The following is a 19,726-nucleotide window of genomic DNA, read 5'->3' as shown; positions in this document are numbered from 1 at the left end:
ATATTGTTTTTTAGAATTTTTTTTATCTTGTTATATAATACAATAATTTAGATTTAATATTTTATATAAAAATGTTGGAAAACATTACTACATAACCATTTTATTATTAAAGAAATATAACTAAACTAAGACAAATAAAAATTATGTTGGTCAAAAATATAAACTTATTAACATTTACTTTACAGATGAGAAATACTCATAGTATGATATATTTTCTCAATTCTCTCAGCTCAGCAAAGTAATTTTTACGAAATCATGCCCAAAAAGTTTTCAAGTAGAAGACTGTTTATCCTAGAATTTACACAAATGGTTATTAATTTATTAAAAATTACTGTACTGAATATTTTACTTTTTAAAAAAACTTATTTTTTTAAAATCTTAAAAAATGATTTTTGTAGAGTGTGAAGTATAATTCAATTTGTATTTATTGAAACTTTTGAAATACTTTAACTAATCCAAATATTTTGTAGTGAAAAATAAAACTTATAACACAACATGTCATTGTAAAATCATTATATCCCATTATTACTCATAGAATCTAAATATATAATCTATATTTAGTATTTACATATCATTCAATAACCAATACAAACGTCTATTTAAAATTAAAAAATTAATAATTTAAAATGTAATTATTTTTGTTGTTATTATATATATTCAAATATCAAATGTATTCTGAAAACTAAATTATACATTAGTATATTATAATTTAACATGTTATCTTTCTAATTGTAGTATGGTACCTTATTATGAATAATAAAATTAAAAATGCATGGCTACACATAATTATCCTTTGAGATCCTATAATTATAATAAATAATAATATATATATTACGGTAAAATCACAGTGTTTAAAAATTAATATTTAAATATCATTTATTCAAAAATTACCAAATAACACTTTTCGCGTGACGTTTTAATATTTTAATGTACAAGTTTATAACTTTTTTAATTGATGATTCTTTACGTTGTTTGAATCGAATAAAAATCATTCGCTCTTATTAGTTATTAAATAATATAAGTTATACTTATTTTTATTTATATATATTTCATGTGAACTGGTTTTAACTGATAATGAATTATATATTATTTTAAATATTATAAATCAGAAAAAAATCTCAGGGAAGATTTTTCAAACATATTTAAACAATCTAAATACATTACAACTTAACAATATTATTATTAAAATACGATTATAAATTCAATGATTATGCTTGAAATTAAATTAAAGAATATTTAAATCATATAAGATTTAATTTAAATATATATATATATATACATTAATAAAACACAATTCATTATACTTAACATAATTGATTTAGATATATTATTATAATTAATAATTTAATTTATTCGTAAGCACTGTAATTTTATGATAATATTATAAAAAAATGGTCGGGCAAGTGAGTCTTGCTCTGCTGTATTGTAGAGATGGAGAGTAGGTCTCTATGATGAATGTGTTAAATTTGAATACAACGACAGGTATTATTAACCTAACTTAAACGATTTTGAATGGAGACGATTCGTCAGTCTAGGATAATTAGTAGGATATATTATATTATTACCTATATTTAAATTATAATATATCGTTATTTTAAGTGATTTCGTAAAAAATTAAATTTCATGCGCTCATTAAATTTTTTTTATATTTAAATTGTTTACAGTTATTTGAAAAAAAATTACGGAGAACCTTGTATTGGGTTTTTTAACCTTAAGCATAAATCACAAAATTTTTATGAATTTTTAACTTAAAAATTGCTTGCAAATTTTCGCAATTTTAACATATTTCTTAAACATTTGAACTTTAAATGCTTATATACAAAAATTGTGACTAACAATTTTTGATTTTTTTTCTACGATAAGCACAACTTATAATAAACCTTGTATTACATTTTAAAGATTTTTTGGAGTGCCAAATTTCTTTTATAGACATTTAAAAAAAAAAAAAAACTAAGAAAAATCGAAAATTTCAATTCTATAATTAATATCTTAAAAAAGTCAAAATATTTTTAAAATTTAATTGTAAACAGATAACATTAATATAAACATTTGGTGAACATTTCAAGTATTTAAAATGATTCGTGTTTGGGTTACAGCAAAATAAAAAAATCGATTTTGTCAAAAACTAGTTATACGTAAAAATTCCCGTTTTTCGTTACTTTTTTAGGAATTTTCCTGACGCTCCTGAAAACTATTAGACATTTTTTACTTTTGACCCCCCCCCCCCCCAAAGTACCAACCAGATTCATTTTCATTTTTAAAGAGGAGCTGAAGTCAAAAATCAAAACACTATTACTACTAAAAAACGTGATGACAGACACAAAAATAAAAAAAACAAACATTATTGTAAAATCAATACATTCTTCAATGCGTTCAGAATCTAATAGATTAATACGTTTAGTTCGATAAACACGTATACTCTTCAATTTTTAACTTAAATTAAATTAATAAAAAAATTACACACGTTATGTAATATTTAATATTAATGAGGGAATTTAATGTTTATATTTTTCATCTTCAATTTTAAATTAAAAAAAAATAGAGATTATCCAGAATCACTTATTGAAGCCTTTATGATTACATAATGATAACAGCATTTTAGTTACCTTATTGATGAAAATTAAGGAAATACGTTAGTAAACTGTTATAATTTAGGTACTGATCTTAAATCAAATAACCTAATTAAATCCATTACTGTTATGCATTTATAACATTGTTAGTAACGGCATAATATTGTCTAATAATAACTCATTATGTGTTGATTTTAAATAGCTTTGGATAATTTCGAAAACAATTAACATAAATCGTGAATATATAAAATAATAATAAATAATAAATAATAACCTATATAAAGAGCTCACATTGCAAAATCGATTTCCCCACGAGGCTACGACTGCTTGTCGAATACAATGTAAATTAGTAATCAAGAAATATAAAATCTTGTAATAATATTCTTCAGTTCATAAAGTTTACAAGTTGTTGTAGGATTATTCAATAAATTTAAGACGTTTCAACTAATTACATTGAATTATTAAACTTTAAAAATTAGAACTCTTACCTATTATTTATATTTTTTTATTTTTTTTAGTAAAAAATAAGTTGATTTAGTGCTGCATGGTATAACTATAAGTACCTAAACAGAATTTTTTTTCTCTATTTTACTAATAATGTTATTGTTACTTGTTTAATTTTTAGTTCTATTGATGGAATAAATATGACATTTTTATTTTTTACCACGTTATTTTAAGTCACAATATTACAGCTTAATGGAATCGGAATTTATTGTGCAAGGTAATAACTATTAACTGATATTTCAAAACACGGCTTCCTTAAATAAAAAAAATATGAATATAAATTCACTTTATATTTTCAGACACGTATTTTATTTTGTATTGTACCTTCCTTTTCAGAAAAGAATTAATTGTTTCTTCTTTTATATTCATATTTATTTATTATTATTAATGGTGTAGAATATCGAAAATAAAATATTGGTTTTTATAAAAAAAAAGCATTGAAGACGAGTGAATGAAATATTACTATTTGTTATTTTGAAGAAAACTCATGGGAAATTCATGTTGAAAAATTTCAACCTAATTTGATCTATTATTTATGCATACAATTTATCGTTTTTTATAGAATTATTATTAATTTGGAATACATTTTTAATTATTAAATCAATATTCTATAATATTCTATAACTTTTTTCGTCAAATATAATTAATATACATTAAAACTCAAACATCAATATTATTAAACTTAATAAATTATTTTACAGCCTGTTTGGTGACATGCATACATTGTTATAACATGCCGTTATCTGAAGATATTACACAGAAAAAAATTCCATTATCCATACTATATATATATCGAAATTATAATACAAAGTTACGATAATGCGAAATAATATATTTTAAGATTTACATATCGTGCGATTATTTTTCCAAAGGCTACATATTATATAAAGTACTTACAAAATACATTACAAACATTTAATTCAAATTAATTGTCGCAGAGACATATTAAGTCGTCGCTAATTCTACTACAACGTCTGTGAATAATTTATAGGTAAGGTATGGCTGACATTACCGATCGTTTGGAAGTTTGACAACAAAACATTTATTTTCGCAGGTTCTAAGTCCACAACTATGATATTGATAAAGTCAGTGCTCGACTGAGACTATCGCCTACCATATTTTGTATGGTATACTCATGATGGCCAGGTAACCATAATATTTTCCATCGGTCAGAATTAAGTGTATTTTGTTCTACACTATGTCAAACCATGTGATATGGCGTGGTTTCTACAACAAATTATACAGCTTCTACAACAAATATATCATAATATGGTTCGTGATGTTCTCTCGTATACCATAAATTTGAATACCATACATTCATCAGACTTTTAGAAGTGTGATTACTAATTTTTGCATATATAGTATTATTACGTTTTTAAAAGTACACAAAATGGCAAGATACATATGGACACACGGTGTATTGTATACCTGCATTTATGAAACAGCTGTCGAGGCACTATTTTTCTCATGTTCACCTCCACTACTACATTCTTAATTAGGTACATCATTTTTATTGTCCAAAAAATGCGTATGTATAAAGCTATGCACTGTAATAGTATTCTAATACATTTAACTAACTGTATTCCCGTCATTGTTTGCGAGTGCAAACTACGGATCAATTATAAGAATAAACAGTTTCTTATAATGCACATCTACGACCATTTTTTTAGAAATAGTAAGTAATTTATTAAATTTAAATACTATACCCATATTACAGTATAATATGGGTGTACTAGGTCTATGCGGAAAATCAAAGAAAAACTTCTGTAAAATAATCTCAGAACTCGCTCGATGTTAATTTTTATTAAAACACTAACTATATAGCTAAGTATAAATGTAAATTATAGTATTATCATACATTATATTCGGTTCGTTTATAAGTTGGTGACACATAATATATTAATAAACACATTTCAGTGTAATGCAACTTTAATACGCAAGTATGCCTTTATGTTATTGAAGCCATCCGATCGTTATCGGGATTCTGACTAACATCAAAGAATGTTCAAGTGTGATTGTTATACAAGTTTATGTCAGTCATATAGACACGCACATTGAATAACACAACAAGGTACAATAAAAACAATATTTGTAGTTATTAAATTATATATTTGTATTTACAATGTAAATATTACCAACTGGTTATCCATAACATAATATCAAATTAAATATATGTATATTATTATCAGCTAATATGAAGTATATGATTCAAGATCTGTTAAAACTTCTGAAATAGCATTTATACTCTAGGCCTCCAGATAATAAGATTTTATCAATTGACAGATAAAAATATTATAATTTTTATTGCTCATCATAAATTAAATTATAACCAACAATTTATTACATAATATTTTTTGGTCTTAACAGATCTTCAAAAAACATTTAATAGCCTTAAATTATTTCAAACAATTCCAACTTCCCATCTTGTTGAAACGTATGATACAAAACAATATTTTCCACTAAGAATATCAACGACTTGTTAATCGTTCATATGTTTTATATTCTACACTGTACGATGATGTTAACGATTTACACAAAAAACTCGATGATTACTACAAAAGTCCAAATTTATAGTGAAATCGAATTTAATATATATATATATAGTAATAATAAATTCCGTTAAAATTCCTTGTAAGTATTAATACCAATGGAATTTCCGGGCCGTAGTTGAATGACTATAACACTATCATCAAAATTAAATTTTAAAATAACCTTTACTTTAGAGTGTTCAACAAGAAATATTGCTCAAATACCATTAAATTGAAAACATTTTGAAATACAGTATACCTAGTTACAGATTTTAGTCTTATTAAATTATATGTTTAAAGTTATAATATTTTATTTAGAAAATGAAATAACAATACTGGTTTATATATAAGTTAAAATTGTTTTTTATCATACAATTAGAATGACACTTCTATTAAATGACGAGTAATCAAATACATTTGTACTTATATTTTTAACATTTCTTTTTTATATTATTATGTAGTATAATATTGAATACACGGTTTTAAATAAAATAAAAATATTTTTTATTCGAGAAAATACATTCATTGTATTTATTTACAGCTGTATATTTTCATAATCAATAACTCATTTCCATATTATACCAATATCTTTTAAGTTTTTTTATACGTCTTCTAAAATAATTTAAAAACTATTGTTTCATAAATCGTTTTTAAGTCATATAAGCACAAATAAAAATTATTTATGTTGATATATTCCATGATTCTGAAACTTGGAAGACTATTTATTTTTTATAAACACTTATGTAATGCTATATGAATACGGTTTTATGAATATAACATATTGTGTATTTTTACAATTAAATTGGATTAGAAATTAAATTATTGATTTAAAAAATTTCATAAATAAATTCAATTTCCTCTTAAATCTATAGAATATATGTATAGTGTTAAAATATTTTCAAAAAATTGGTTTACTTGAATTCAAAAATGGAAAGTTCTCATCTAAATCCGTAAAATATTACATATATTTATATTAATTTATAAATATTTTAAATCCATTTCTTAAAATGTTTTCTGAACTTATTTCCTGGTCAGATAATATATACTATATTATAAGTCAAAGTAAATACGTTTAAATTATTGATTCAATTTAATAAATAACACATAAATTAACCATCAAGAATGGTAGTTTTTTTACCCTAAGTATGTATAGCATATAAATTATAAGCTCTATACTAACACAAATTTCTCTTTTTAGTGTACACGCTAGAATTGTATTATAATATTACTCACGCTTTGTTTACAATACATTTTGTAAACAAAAAACAATTCGGAGACGTAATTCAAAAGTTATTCTCAGGGTTAAAATGTATAAACAAGTGAATAATTTCATATTAGTCACTTCACAGTTAACCATTATCAATTTTTATGAGTCACTTATAATTATTATTTAGCTACATTGTGAGATTTTTGCCATATAAAAATACGGTTCTCCCTCAGTACCTAAATGAAATGGAAATTCAATGAGTAGGTTAGGTTTCTGTAAGATAAATGGTTATTTGTATTTGAATTTTCAAAACCCAAATAAAATATTGAATAGTTAACCTGTCATTTATTACAAAACTACACTTAATCTTTAACTTAACCGCAGTATCTTGAATTTTAAAATACGGTACTTAAAATTATTTTTTCAGTAGAATTGATGTTTAGCGAGTTTGATATTTTTTATTCGCAATAAGCATTTACGAAAAAAAAAGAAGAAAAATCGTCGTAATTATATTTGGGCGTTGCTAAAATACAAAGAAAGGAACAGTAGAAAGGCTGTTTAGAATAAAGGAGAGTATTATAATATGATTTTATTTTCTAATTTATAGTGTCAACTGATGAAATTACGCGGCGTTAAAAAATGTGTCTATACCATAGTCAAGGGTTGTGAATTTGTGACGGACGTCAACAAAATTAGAACAATTCTTACGGGGACGGGTCACGCGTCAGTAGAACATCACGTTTTTAGGTTATAACGAAATTTAATAAACACAAGAGGCTCTTAATGTTCATTAATAAACAGACGTTCTTACGCATGCGTATGCACGTAAGTGTGTGTGTATCTGCATTTATACGACTGATATTATACGGGCCCTCGGGGGGCATCGGGTTATAATTTATTGTCCAAAGTGCCGAGTATTTGACCACCTCGTCCTGCGTTTTATTTTATTACACACCTCGTGTGTATATATATATGTTTATAACTACCACCACCCGGTAGGACTATGATATTATGGTTGACTGTTGTTGTTCTGTACTGCTGTGAACAGTGTTGTCTAATCTGAGCTGGTTCAGATCGGTAGAGTGTGCAGATAGATGGGAGGGGAGGCGTAAACTACATTATGAGGTATAATGGATGGAATTCCTCCCCACAGCTTTTTTATTTTTATAAATCAGCTTTATGCCTGCAATATTTAATCCAAAAAACATGATTTTTTTTTATCAATATCATACGAATATTAAGTGTTACTTTATTATTAAATTATTTAAAACCATCACACAGATAAAAAGACGGCATTTAAAAAAAATTAGCTAAAAATATGTATTATTAATCATTTTTGCTATTATTTTATTTTTCAATGCCTTATTACTTATAGATTTAATTATAATATTTTAAAATTGATTTTAATAATGGTGAATGATATAGTTAATATAATAAGACAAACTTAAATAATAAATATGTATTTAATACTTAATAAGAGAGAAAGGAATAAAAATCAATTTCGTTTTTATTTTTTTTTTTTTACAATAAAATAATTAACTAGTGCCTCATAAAGTTTCAATTTTTTTTAATTTTAACCCTTGTCATCTACCCTTGTGAAAATGTGAGCACGCTTTTTTTTTCATTGTTTCACATCTCTTTCGTATGCTAACAACGCCTGCGCATTACAAACTCGTTGCACACGTGCTACCAACTCTCAACTACTCAGATCTAAATCACAACCTCTCTAGCAGTCTAAAATAATTCTGAGCACGGTGACTTATTGAAACTAACGTGGTAGTAATTTTTCAATGTCAATGACTACAGTACGGCTCGGAAAACTTATATACTTCTATATCGTATTGATTTATACAGTATAAAAATAAATACCATCCAATGACAATAATATTAATTATTATTATTATAAAAGAAAAATCATGTAATTTGGAAAAATCGTATTTCTAAACTTTTTTCGTTATACGTCTCGTTATACGATTTACTTCGTAACTAAAACTCTTGAAAATTTTCACTTGCCAACAATTTGTAGCAGACATATTTAATTGTACGTAGAATATATTTCATTTTTGTACAGACGTTTGTAATTTTTGGACAATAATTAAATAATTATAACATGGCGTCCTAGGTAGGCTATAACTAAACGACTGTCGTGAATTCATTTTACTACCAATAATAATATTATTATTATGATATTAACTTGATGAATTTCAATATATAATACAATTATAAAAACCATAAATCCAACTCATTCAACCATTGCACATAGTGCACTCGACGTGATGTACTCCTAAGTCTTAAACCAAGGTACTGAAAGTATTATAAAATGCAAAATTGATATAATACCATTTATACTACATTTTATAAAATAGTTTTTCATTAAAATTAAACAAATACAAATAAATAATTGTATTTTTCTATGCTTTGTAATATTTTATTTTTCATTTTTACATTTCATAATAATTAAACTCACAAAAACAAACTAATTTTATTTAGATTAAATATTTAATGTTTACAAAAATATACACATTTATAGGTATATTTTATAAATTCATAACTTAAGTTTTATTTGATTTTAGAAAGTATACATAGTTTATGATATATTTACTTATATTTACAACAAACTAACACATTTTTAAATATGTCAACGAAAAAATTTAAAATGAAAAATTATATTTTGTTATTAGCTTAAACTTTATTGAAGATATAAATATAAATGAAGAAAATGAGCTGTGCATGTTCTTGATAATATTATATTTTACCTTATATCACCCATCTTTCTTTATTATTTGCAATTAATATTGAAAGTAAACAAAATATTAAAATATTAACTGGTTACTAGTCATTTTAAACTAAACACAATTTATAGGCTAATAACTCTCATACTTTACCATTAAATTCAATATGGTATTTAAAATACAATTTGAAATCTTTATTATATATATATATAAATACGCATAAAAAAATTCTAAATAATAACTATCTATAGACTTAAAATAATATTCCATTCATACCTTCATGCAACATTTTGAGAAACAATAAATAAGCAATTATGCCAAAATGTATTAAAAATAAGAATACCTTTTTTACAATACCGCAGTTAAGTAGAAAATTTGTTTAAATTACATTGAAAGTGATCAATATTGAGTCAAATAGATTACTTTCAGGTTACAAAGTATTTAAGAAAGAATATTAAAGTTTTAACATTACAGTTAAATTTAAATGTAAAACTGTACTTTTCTTACTAATTCCAAACCTAAGCTTCAAAAGTTACATAATATAATTATGGAAATGGATTTTAAAATAAATTGTCAAAACGTAATACATAAATTTTACTTCCATTTTAACTAAATAATTTTGTCAAATTTAATAATGTACTTACATACATTAGTATAAAAATATTCTTAAATTATTTTTTTATTATACCGTTTTCATGGTTTTCTCATTTTATTATAAGTTAATATAACTTCTCAAAATTTATTTCAATAAAATGTTGTTTTCTTGTACCCTAGAAGCATTAATTAAACACAGCAATAACTTAAACTTTGCGTTATAAATTGGCAATACATTTATAAATGAGACCTACCTTCCTAAGACGGGGTATTTGAGATTATAATAACCGCATTGTGCATAATATTATTATTAACATTTTTACATAACAAGAAAAACGGTGAAGTAGGCTCCTTTTAATAGTACGCCGAATGTGTAATATTAAATTCATAATTTAATTGGATACAAACTTTCGATATACGTATATAAAATATCATATTTTTAGTATACATATGTACTTACTACACATGTATGTGGGCTTCGTTTTAGTAAGGACGATACAAAATTTCTTTCTTATTTTTACTCCTACATTCGTTATACACGTGACCCAAGTCACTCATCCACGCGTGTATTTTTATGTATAAGACGATATACTTCTGACAGACTATCGGGCATGCAGCTAAACATATAACTTGTACAGTTATATGGTCACCAATAGACCATCGTAGGTGTGCGCATTATTGAAGCTAATAATCTGACCATATAATTATGTGTGTGTGTGTGTGTGTAAAGTATATACTATACACAAATTTGAAATAAAATGTAATTTAATTAATTTACGGAACCATCGAGAGACGAATACAAATCTTAACCCATAACCAATCGTTCTAAAATCATTCATTTACTGATAATTCGGTGTTTTTTGTTGAACGTGAAAATAAATGTACACGAGCTCACATTATATTTCTGAGATTTATTTCCTTTACCGTCATCTCGTTAACTCAAGATTTCGAACAGCAGTTGGTTTACGTCACTATAGTGACTATATAAAATGTTTGGATAAGCTAAAAGATACGCCAAAGGGGAATATACACGACACACACACACACACTCTCATTGCAATCGTGTGTATCATTAATCCCCTGCATCGACCGGCTTTGGCCTGTGTCTGAGGGTGCGTGCGTTCAAACTATATGTACCAATTCACAACAAATGTCAAATTAGAAAACTAAGTGAGACGGAATCCAATAAGTACATAATATATTATTTTAATTTAGTTATTATTGATTAAAATATATATAAAAAATGGAATCCTCAAACGATCCCTTCCGTTAAAGGTACAATATTTTGTACTTATCATCTAATCACTATTTTCTGTTTTATAGATGTTAACGTTATAAACATATTTTTCTACAGCTATTTCCTCGCTATTCTACAATTAATAAACGAACTAAAATAACTATTATTATTACTTAAAATACTTAAATAATCAAAATTGTTTTTAGTTACGTTGTATAATTTATAAATTAAAAATATGAATAAAACTTATCAAATTATAAATGTAATATAGCGATGATTTTATAAATTGAATAAATATAAAATATTATATGTAATACATACAAACTTTCGCAATCTAAATTTATATTTTTAACTCTGTATGTTAAATTATACATAATGTGTATAAACGTATTTTAGTATATATTTTATTTATTGACTATTAGAATAAATATTTTTATCACTTTTCATGATTAATTATGTTGTTTGCTTTTAATGTATAAACTAAATATAATTTACATATGACTGGAATACAGTGAATTTTATGATTAATATATATTTAATGTACACATTATATAGAATTCAATCAAACTTTCTGCTTTTCGTGTTGGTATTCTAGATTATTTATTTGTGTGTTGTGATTGACCACTCAGTATATTAATGTAAACTTGACATCAATTTTTATTTTTGTTTATTTATATAACAAGATTATAATACAATTTAAGAGTTATAGGTTTTTTATTTTTGTAATTTCATTTATAGGATGGTTGAAATAAAGAAATCAAAATTACAACCCTTTCTATATTTAAATTAAATACATAAGTTGATGATAGTTGTAATCATCCTGGTGTTTATTTAATAAAAAAAAAAATAATTTTGTATATTTATATTTCTTCTAAAAACTTATCATTATTTATTTGTTTTATTGTCCTATATTATTTAATACAATTCTGGTTTATCTGAGCAGAAATGTAATCTATTTATTTACAACATTTAAATGTTTCTGATAACCTTTGTATTACTCGTATTTTTGTATACTCGATAATACTTTTAAAAACACATACATATTTAGTAAAAATAATTCAAATTTAAAAATTTTGAGGGAGTGAGTACTAATTTTCTGTATAGTATTTATTGAATCGGTGACAATGATGGATATATAAAATTCGAATTCAATTATATATTATCATTGTTTATGTAAAACAATTCTAAACGAAAATGGTCAGTCAGCCTATATCACTAAATAAACTTCATGATCGTGTGTTTTACTATCATTAGGTAAAGTAATTTATTTTACTATTAATATTATAGTAAGGTGATTCAGTTTTTGCAAAAACATTACATTTATTATACTATCTATATTTAATTATTATAAAGTATATATTTACACCATATTCTGTTATTTGTATTTACTTCTAAATCCTTAAATCTAACCTTAAAATTAAACCGTGTGTATAAGTACCTGGTATAAATAGGCAATATCTTAAGATTAACTACAATCTACATAAATTAATAATATACGTTATAGTTTTAAGTTTCACGAATAATGTTTTTAAATTATAACATAATAATGAACATAATTATTCATCAATTACATAATGTAATTCGTCCAAATTTGAACTTCTAATAATTATTTTTATTTATTTTTTAGATTATTCAGTTCAACTATACAATGCATATGAGGAATATTGTATTACATTTTCTGACTTTAGATATAAGTTTGAACTTCAAATTCATTCAGAAAAAATTGTATTTATGTAATTTTTATCCAGATATAAGAAACTTAACGGGAGTTTTGTATAATATTTTCAAGTATTTTGACCTAAAGAATATTTTTTTATCGCCATAAAGTTTTTATAAAAACTAAAGCATACATTTTCATGCCTATTTAATAGCTTAAAAGGCATATAAATGTATATATTTAATATAATACAATGTATAGAAATAAGAAATATAATTATTTGGGAACAATGTCAATTTTAAGTTTCCGATTATTCGTTTTATTGAATTATAATAAAATAGAGATATCAATTTTGTCAAAATCTGATTTTGCATAAAAATTCCTATATTTTGTCAATTTTTTTTTTTTTGTTTTTCTAAATTATTAATATAGTATTGAAAGTTGTTTACTTTTGAATCCCAAAAGTATCAACTAGATCCAATTTTCTACCAAAAATAACCCTCAAAGTTGAAAATCAAAGCATTTTTTTATTCCCTCAAAAGGTAGCATAAAATAAATATAACATTTTAAGATCAATCCATTCCTCTCTCCACTCAGAATCTAAAAATGAACATATATATTCTTACGATATTTTTATACGAGCGCTTTTATTTATCTTTAATTAAAACGTATATTAAATTAAACTACACTTGCAAATTCTAAACAAACTTCCAAAGTGATTTAAATTTAGAACAATCAATTTCGAGAGATAGCAACACATTATAGTTATAAACGAAAGTTTCCAAAAATCCCTAATGCATATAAGCATAATAGATACAAACTTTTGTTTTATGAAGACTGCCTTTACTTTGAACACAGATTTTGATGTATGTATATTAAATATAACATATTGTATTCATAATCAACCAGCTATCGAATACTTACATTGCACATTTTAACAGTACATATAACTAAGAAATTAAATCATTGTAATTAATTACTAAGTAATGTTTATTCGAGTACAATTGATTTGTTCATATATAGTTTATAGTTTATTTATTTATATATACAATAACATACAAAATATTCTTTATCAAATAATTATCATTTTTTAGTACTTGTGCAACAGTTATTTTTGTATTTAATATACTACATTTTTAATGCGTTTATTTACCATAATTCATAGTCTACTGATCAGTAATATTATGTAATTAAATGTATCTATAATATATTAAACTAAATCAAAAGTTTTATTATTTATGCATTTCCGAACCTTCCAAATTAAGCCATAAGTATGGTATTATTGGTATTATTTTATCCTGAAGACTTGAGTCGTTTTATAAGCTTGCAGATGTTGTAAATAACACACTTACAAATTAAACGCGAAAAATTTTACAAATATAAAAATTTGTCTTTTTATCGTTTAATTTTTTACATTATAAATATGTATATGCATAACACTATGATAACTTTGGCGAAATGTGTAAATAACTTGATGACAGATAGCAACGATAGACCAATCGAATGACGGACAGTAAATATAGGTACTTAAGATATTTTATCGAATTTTAAAATTATGCATATAAAGTATACCATTTTATCATGAAATATTATTATACTCACAGAAATGCAATGTGCGTGGCTCGTAAATACTGTTATCGGGTCAAAAACCAAGTGAAACCTACAGACAGCGGTTCGGATGTGCGTCGCGGTTACGAACGATTACGGTGCGCTTTCCGCGAACATTTTCCGTGCCGCGGTGTATGGGGACAACTGAATTGCCGCGCGGCACACGATACTCGGTCGGAGTACCACGGCGATGCATTTCGCGCCCCTCACGGCATCGAGGGCGCAAGCGTAGTAATTGCCTCGTAAAACGCAAACCCTTCGTGGTTTTGTCCTTTAGTCTTTGAAAACCAGGTAGACGCAATAACTGAATATTTACAAAAATCTAATGATCTTTTTTATTTACTAAAGCATTTTGTACGCAAATTTTACATTGAAAAAAAAATAGTTTAGAGAACTAAATAAATTGTACCATCACTACCATACAAATTTACATATTTGAAACAAATATTAAATTAAATCCCATTATATTAAAGCAATAATCGTTCTCAAATTAAAGCTATGTAATCATCGTGAAATATATGTATTACACCCGTTGTGTTACTATATTAACTGTTCAGTAATATCGTTATAGAATCGATTTCTCACGTGAATGATATTTGATCTGAGAAATCGTTAATATTTTTCCAATACATTACATTAAACCTAGCATTGTCTATATAAAACTAGTTATATGGATGTTGTTTTTAAATACTAATACAAAGCTAAAGATTTTTTTAATATTATTGCATTGATTATGTACAGATCAAGTTCTTAATTCCTCAAGATTCTTCACTTCAAGTATACATGAGATAGTTTGAAAATATAATTTTTGACGTATTACATCACCAATATAATAAGGGGTGGAATTTTAAAATCTTAATATTTTAATAAGGTACCCAATCAAAATCATAGATGAAATTTGTTCAATTATCATTTAACACTGTTCACAGTTAATTTTATCATAATCTCCACTAACCACTATGTAGGTAGGTATATGTCTAGATGTCTTGTGATACTAAATATGATATTTCCACCCCCACCTCTGGAAAATTGGATTCAGTATTTGGTTTATAAACTACCGGCTATGGTGGTCTTCAGGATTATTTCCCTCACAAAACAATTTATTTTTTAGTGAAATAAAACGGGATGTGACGGACGATATGGCGCCATCCAAAGTACTATATTTATAGTGTTTACTGTGCGATTGACAGATATGAGACTAAATAAAACTTTTAGATTCTTTTAATGCCTCAAAGTATTTTTAAAGAAAAAAATATATAATATAATATCATTAAAAGTCCTAGTTTTCTCGTTTTATCCATAATTTAAAAGGCGGAATAAAAATAATAATATTTACGTAGGTGGGTTACAGAATACTTTTAAAAAAAAACTGCCCTGGTTAAATTTATGTATACTTATAATTATACATTTCAATATTAATACAACCGAAATAATCAAATCGTTGACCACTTAATATTTTTTTAATGATAACAAAATAATAAATTTTAAACATAAAATAACATCATGGTATTCTAAGATTATATATATTTTTTAAAACATTTAAAAATATTTTTAAACAGATTTTATTAATATACTTACTAATTTAGAGATTTTTCTTAGTCGATCATAATCTTTAATATAATTTAATAATATTAAATTGAAGGTCTGGAAAATGACTTGTAATTGTACTTGATAATGTAGAAGTAGCTTACCAAAAACATGATATTATGATACTGTACATGGCTTTTACGTGTATTTTGCTAAGTGTTTATTGTTATCCACAGAGATGTATAAGGCATAAGTAGTACACTGTTTATTGTTCGCGTAAATTATATTATTAAATCCGACGTTTCGTAGCAAACATTATAATACATGACACTTCAATTGAGATGTAAATATTTATTTGAGACTGAAATTCACATCGTTTTACAAATTAATATTTCAAAAATTAACAAGTAGTATCGAGTAAAGCAAATTAATATGTTAATTATTTTATTATAGTCTTAGAACATGTAAGTACTAACAGGAGCTGAATTAGGGAGGTGATGATGACATTATCCATAGATAAGGGTAGTAAATTTATATAATTGTGTTTGTAAATTTGTGTAAAAACAATTTTGTATTTATTCTTGACTTGAAATTTAATTTTTCTACAATAATAATATTATTTTATGCTGTTTCGCATTTAAAAAATTAATTTACCTTCTTATAACGGTAATATACAATAAATGTCATTAACTGTATATAACTATCAGAAAACGATACCCTTGTTTACGATATACTTTCATGATATAATAATTAAATATGGAGATGGGTTCTCGAATTTAGTTTGAAAATAAATTAAGATCTGGTTCGGATTTTATTAGGTGAATCAATGCTCTAAGACACAAGATTATTGTTATTATTATTATTTACGTAACCTAATTGATAACTAATAACAAAACGTGTAAATAAACTCAAAAATTATCAAGGATCAATATTTGGTCTTAATTTCCAAAAATAGACTAGTTAAATAAAAAATCATATAATTGGACCAAGTAAATATGTTCATATAATTCGAGAAAACCAACATTAAACATATATAAAGCAAACTATTGTTATAAGCATTAGCTTAGTAATTTTCTACCAGAGTTCCATCGTTGAATGCTTTCTTCTCTTAAGCTAAATGTTTGTAAATTCAAATAATTTATTTTTTCAGCTTATTGTACTAAGAATGTACAGATTATTGAGTTTCTCAAATAAAGATTAAAAAAGAAGTTTAATAATTTTGCTATTAGGTTATTATAAATAAATTTTTCAGAAGAATTGTAATTATCTCAGTATATATACTAGAATATTTTAAATAGAGGCACTAAAAACCAAATAGAAATGCATACTTTTATAATAATATAGAAGTATTATGTATTATATTATTAGCCATCACTGTAAATAAAAATGTTTATGTTGATAAGCAAATAAATCAAAATGTATGACAAAAATACGTATAAATTAAAAATTATAATATTCAATTCATTATTTCTTATTGATATTTCGCATTACTAATCAATGCAATTCAATTCAACTAACCAAACGGTTCAAATCTCTACTTAGTATACAGTATAATATACACTTGTATACACATTATATCAATTTTGATGCCTATAAATTTATTTATCAATAAACCTCACAAAGATTTTAAAGAAAAAACTTCAAAATCAACTATATAAGCATGTATGAAATATTCCAATTAAAACTTCAAACCGAGTACTTGGGTGATTTATTTATATTTCCTAGTATATACTAGTCTATTACCAATAATTATTTTTGTAGAACACGTCCAAATTGAACCACAAAACTATTTTAAACATTAATTTAAATTTTGTGTTATTAATGTACGATAATTAAATATTATATATCTACCTACCTATAACCTCTGGATAATATCTATATTCATTACTTTGCATAAAGCCAGATTAATTAAATATACCTTTATGTTATAGACTATAACAATAATTACATCATAATTACACATTTTATACGTATACTAGTTTTACTGCTCTTTAGCTTTACTATGAATTAAAAAAAAAACAATTATAATATTAAATATAATATAGCATTGTATAAGTATAGTTTATAAGTGTATGGTATGTATATTTGTAAATTTATAAATGTATTACAATTTAAATATCCTATATTTTTCAATGTAAATACAATAAAACTTCCATGTAACGGTCACCGAAGGGACCGGAAATAATTACCGCTATTTAGAGGTGGCCGTCATATAGAGGTTATCGATAATAGAAGTGCAATACTTCCAAATAACCGCTATATCGACTCGACGTTTATATTATTATATATATTATCGAGTGCATAAAAAAACCAAATACATAAACAATTGTATGCAAAATGTATTTATGACTAAAGTTATCTATTTATATGTATGTACAATTTAAAATTTAAAAGTTATGTATATTATAAACATGTACAATTTGGGCAAAAACCATGCACTTCTACATACTTTTTATTATTTTATCTTACAATTTAACCGTTATTTAGAGTGTCCGCTATATAGTGGTATTAATATATTTTTTCTATAACACTTGGCAAGACCAAAAAAAAATGACCGTTACATAGAAGTGGCAGTATTTTAGAAGTGACCGTTAACGGAAGTTTTATTGTATATTGATTTATTAAATTTAAATTTTTAATTAAATATTAATTTGCACATTTTTAATCTATTTATGAATTATTTCATATAATTTGCTAAATAAGTTAAGCTTATTCATAACATGATTATCATACCATTAATTCGTAATATCAAGAAACCGATGACATAAATGCTAATAAGAACGTGACGCTAAGTTATTTCTGAGTCTTTCAGATTCAGTAATAATCATAAAATGATTCCTTTCTGACAACTTAAGAAGGGAAAACAGTGAATAAACAGTATTAAAATAATTAAAAAGTTACATTTTTATCCAGATATGTGGAAGTAATAAATATTATTTCGTGGAATAAGTTCGTTAAAATAAATACCGCCATGAAACCTATAGAAACTAAACTGTTAAAAAAAAAAAAAAATTCAATAACAAATTATGCATATAATAAATACAATGTCACATTATAAATTATTCACTTAGGTAACTGTAATAAATAATAATACGATAATATTATGAATTATAAATTAAATAAATAAAATATCTTGTATTAAAATATAATTTTACTATTAGATATACAATATATATTTTTATAGTTACTATTTTAGGCGTTTAAATGTAATTTATTTAAATTGAGAAATAAATAGTATAAAAAATGCATCAAATAGGGCTTAATCTAGGTAAAAAAAAAATAAAAATAATAAAATACCATTTTATACTTATATATAAGCGAAATAATAATCGAAAATACTTTAATTACTTATTGTAAAGTATGATTTATAATTAAAATACTTAAATACCAAAAAACAATGCGGGTTGTATCAATATTGAATGTAAATATTTGTATTATATCTTAGTATAGATAGTTTGTATAACATAAAAGTTTCTTTGGAACTTTTTATGAAGGAATTGTAACTATTACTTTACCTAACCTTAGACTGGAGCAAAGTAATAACAGCTACTCGTTTCAAATA

General features: G+C 24.3%; 1 protein-coding gene across 1 annotated transcript in view; it reads right to left on the bottom strand.

Annotated features, from left to right (window-relative positions):
* LOC113551682 (neuropeptide Y receptor type 2-like) overlaps positions 1-14,764 on the bottom strand; it is a 69,241-nt gene extending 54,477 nt beyond the window's left edge. Inside the window, exon 1 of the mRNA XM_026954074.1 lies at positions 14,632-14,764. The gene's annotated coding sequence lies outside the window, so the exon portion shown is untranslated. The remainder of the gene's footprint in view (positions 1-14,631) is intronic.
* Positions 14,765-19,726: the final 4,962 nt, after the last annotated feature.

The sequence above is a fragment of the Rhopalosiphum maidis genome, chromosome 2 (assembly GCF_003676215.2).
Source record: "Rhopalosiphum maidis isolate BTI-1 chromosome 2, ASM367621v3, whole genome shotgun sequence".
NCBI lineage: Eukaryota > Metazoa > Arthropoda > Insecta > Hemiptera > Aphididae > Rhopalosiphum > Rhopalosiphum maidis.
The sequence above is the reverse complement of the archived record's forward strand: the minus strand, read 5'-3'. Positions and strand labels throughout refer to the sequence as shown.